The following is a 4073-nucleotide window of genomic DNA, read 5'->3' as shown; positions in this document are numbered from 1 at the left end:
AGACATCAAACAACAGCGTTTTGCTTAAATTCTTGTGGTACATCACATGTGTCCATGTGCCCCCAGTAGTTTTAACTTGGCTGTACTCAACAATTGCTCATTACTCCAATTTCCTAACATAGCAGCTGTGTCCAAACTATCGACAAACGCCAAAATATGCTCTCCAGATTTTCCTGAAAATGGTGTTATCAATTCAGCAGTGCTGGTGCCCAGGACAAGTGCACTAGGAAGTGTCTGTTCCCTCCTTTCCTCCTTTAGTTGCCCTGATTCACTTAGTAGCTGAGCTACTTGGTTTATTAACTGCTAAATAAGCGCCCTGAGCCGAAATTTGTTCCACCATGTTGCCTACTGAGAGAGGATAGGAAAACAACCATACAGGCTCTAACAAAAATTGTGTTGTTTCATAGGATGTCCGTGCTGCAGAAGATCCGAGCTTATGGCTGCTGTCGTCTGGCTGTTCATCTTCTTCTTTATGTCCATCCCCAGCAGTCCCCCTAACATAAGTTATAACATGACGGCTCTGATAGCTTAGTGGGGGCTAGGATTCGCTGCTGAGGGAGAATGTTGTGCAGCTGAAGAAGGTAAAGTGATGGATACAATGACCTCTTTATTGAGGTTTGATTTCAATCATTAGTGTGTGACATGGAGAATGTGACAGCATCTTCCCAGAGGCGATGGTCTCCAGCTGCTGTGCGTTCTGCTGCTATACAGCTGTTGCTGCGTCACCAAGTTCCTGTGCTTCCTGCCTGTAGTGAGTGTGTCTGGCGGTGGCGACCACAAGCACATCAGGCTGCACCACGATGCCTGGCTTGGAGCGTAGTGGTCTTCTGTTGGTGCAAGAACAAAAATGCAACTTACATACTGCTTTATTTGCAAAAACAAAAACAAAAAAACGTTCTGGTACTGTGGCACTCTAAGGGGTGATTTTTCTTTTTTTTTTTTAATTTAGACATCCCAAAACGTTATTTTAAAGCTTTCTTTTGTCAGAGGTACCGGTATTGGGTACTGAATCGCACTGTCACAAATGAAGCACTGTGCTTGTATGTGTGTGTGTGTGTGTGTGTGTGTGTGTGTGTGTGTGTGTGTGTGTGTGTGTGTGTGTATGGGATAGAGACAGAGAGAGACAGACAGAAAGGAAGTGAGAGAGGGTTTGTGTTTACATAGAATGGGATGGACACAGAGAGTGGAGAGGAAGAAATGTGCTGAATATGTATACATGAGCGAAGGTGGGGGAAAGGACTAGTGTATATACACTGATCAGCCACAACATTATGACCATCAACCTACTACTGATATAAACCCATCCAGACGATAGCAGCATTATCTGACAAGGAGTGACTGCTAGTCAGACACACGCATGGTGCATGCAGTATCAGTGAATGTGTTGTCCGTGTGTAGAATGGGGATGCCCTGGAGGCTCAGCTTGAGCATTTTGGAAACTGCACTACTTGTCGAGTGTTCGGCGAGTGCTATCGTGAGGGTTTTCAACACATGGCGGAACCAAGGTGAGACCACTTCCAAACATCATGGGGCTGGGTGGCCACCCTTCATTATAGATGTCGAAAAACTGAAACCACTTCGAGACATCGTGGGGTTGGGCAGCCACCCTTCAGTACGAATATCGGATGTTGCAGACTGGTAAAACAGAACAGGCAGTGAAATGTGGTGGAAATAACATCAGACATTAATGCTGGGCACAGTACAAGTGAGTCTGAACAAATAATGCACCAAATACTTCTAACGATGGGCATCCTCAGCCAATGACCCATGCATGTGCCAATGTTTTTTATTTATTTATTTATTTATTGTTCCGTGGGACCACATTTAGGAGAAGTCTCCATGGTCATGGAACGAGTCAATACATGAAATTATAACACGATTGTAGAAACAGATAAAATGAAATATAAGAAACATATTCAGGCGACAAGTCGTTAGTTTAAATAAAGAAAATCAAGAATGTAACACTGGAATTTGCTTAATTTTTTAGCTCTTCCAGGAGCTCCTCGACAGAATAGAAGGAGTGAGCCATGAGGAAACTCTTCAGTTTAGACTTAAAAGTGTTTGGGCTACTGCTAAGATTTTTGAGTTCTTGTGGTAGCTTATTGAAAATGGATGCAGCAAAATACTGCACTCCTTTCTGCACAAGAGTCAAGGAAGTGCATTCCACATGAAGATTTGATTTCTGCCTAGTATTAACTGAGTGAAAGCTGCTAACTCTTGGGAATAAGCTAATAATGCTAACAACAAACGACATTAAAGAAAATACATACTGTGAGGGCAATGTCAAATTCCCAGACTATTGAATAGGGGTCGACAAGAGGTTTTCGAACTTACACCATACATAGCTCGAACAGCCCGTTTTTGAGCCAAAAATACCCTTTTTGAATCAGAAGAATTTGCCCAAAAAATAATACCATATGACATAAGCGTATGAAAATATGCGAAGTATACTACTTTTCGTGTTCAAATATTAACCACGAGTTTAGCGACTACTACTGAAATGGGCATGTGATCATCAGCACTGGACAATGACACAGTGGTAATGCTCTGCACGGTCCGATGAACCCCAATGCTGATGGGAGGGCACGAATCCGTCACCTTCCAGGGGAACATTTCCTTGACACCTGTACTGTGGGACGGAGACAATCTGGTGGCAGCTCCAGTATGCTTAGGAGAACATTCACGTGGGCTTTCATTGATCCAGTGGAGCTTGTGCAAGGCACCATGATTGCCAAGCAGGATCTTACACCGCTTCATGACGATCATGTTTCCTGACAACAGTGGCATATTTCAACAAGATAATGCGCCATGTCACAAGGCCAGGAATGTGATGGAGTGGTTCAATACAGTGCCTAGTTCCAATTGATGTGCTGGCCCTCAATTCACCATATCTGAACCCGATCGAACACTTCTGGGATGTGATTGAATGTGGAGTCAGAGCTTGTCACCCCCATCCTTGGAGTTTATGGGAATTAGGTGACATGTGGGCGGATGTGGTGCCAGCTCCCTCCAGCGACTTGCCAAGGCTTTATTGCTTCAGTACCGTCAAACGTTGCCACTCTATCCGTGCCAAATGTTGACGTACCAGCTGTTAGGTAGGTGGTCATAATGTTGTGGCTGGATCAGTGTACATGACCCAGTCACACTAATGTAACCATTACCTACGTTCGACATCAAAGCGCTATAGCCACTTACAGACAGCAGGTGGCAGCATTAGCAGTGTAGAGTATAATGTGTGTCGGGGTATGCAGGAACAGCGCAATCTTTGTCAGTGCAGAAATGGTGTGATTTATCTAATGTCTAAAAGGGCCCGATCATTTGCTTTCAGGCCTTATTCAGTAGTAACAACTGTACTTCAAAGTATCTCATTCTGTCTGCCGCCACACGTACTGGGCATAACATCATACTTAGTAGCTTATATTTTAGACGTCGTTAGCCATATTTTCATCCCCCTATACCGAATATGTATCATTACTGTATTACAGGGATTTGAGCCTGATGGTCCGAGGAAAGGGCTAAAAGGGGTTGTCAAGAAATAAAAAGTCTGAAAATGTGATCGAGACTGTTTTCTACTGATTTTTAACATTTTATACCAATCACTGTGCTCCAGTCAAAAATGCTTTCTAAAATTTTAAAAGAGTGGAAGCATTTCCGAAATGGCTATGTTTGTAAACTGTTCACGTGCCACCATGGTTAAAGCATACCATGCATGGCAAAATTGCAATATCCAAAACTGATGCTAAGTGGTTATAAATCTGTGGTGCAACTGTGGTGCATCATGCACTATAGATGACAGGGCTGAACGATGCCTGCAGAGATGTGTACAGACAAATAGATGTAAAACTGTTGAGCAATTGACAAGATGAACCAAGGGACTATTAACAGTATCTCCTCATGGCCATTTAGTGCATGTATGGGTCTCTGCAGAAGGTGCATGGTTCATGCATAGGTGTTCATTTTTTATGCGTGCTGTTCTAGAGTGGAGTAATAGAGAATTAGAGTGCACTTTGTTTGATTAATCTTCTGCCACAACCTTAAGTGTTATTTGAACCATAACCATGTAGATGCAGATG

Source organism: Schistocerca serialis, chromosome 3, assembly GCF_023864345.2.
Source record: "Schistocerca serialis cubense isolate TAMUIC-IGC-003099 chromosome 3, iqSchSeri2.2, whole genome shotgun sequence".
NCBI classification, from domain to species: Eukaryota; Metazoa; Arthropoda; class Insecta; order Orthoptera; family Acrididae; genus Schistocerca; species Schistocerca serialis.
The sequence above is the reverse complement of the archived record's forward strand: the minus strand, read 5'-3'. Positions refer to the sequence as shown.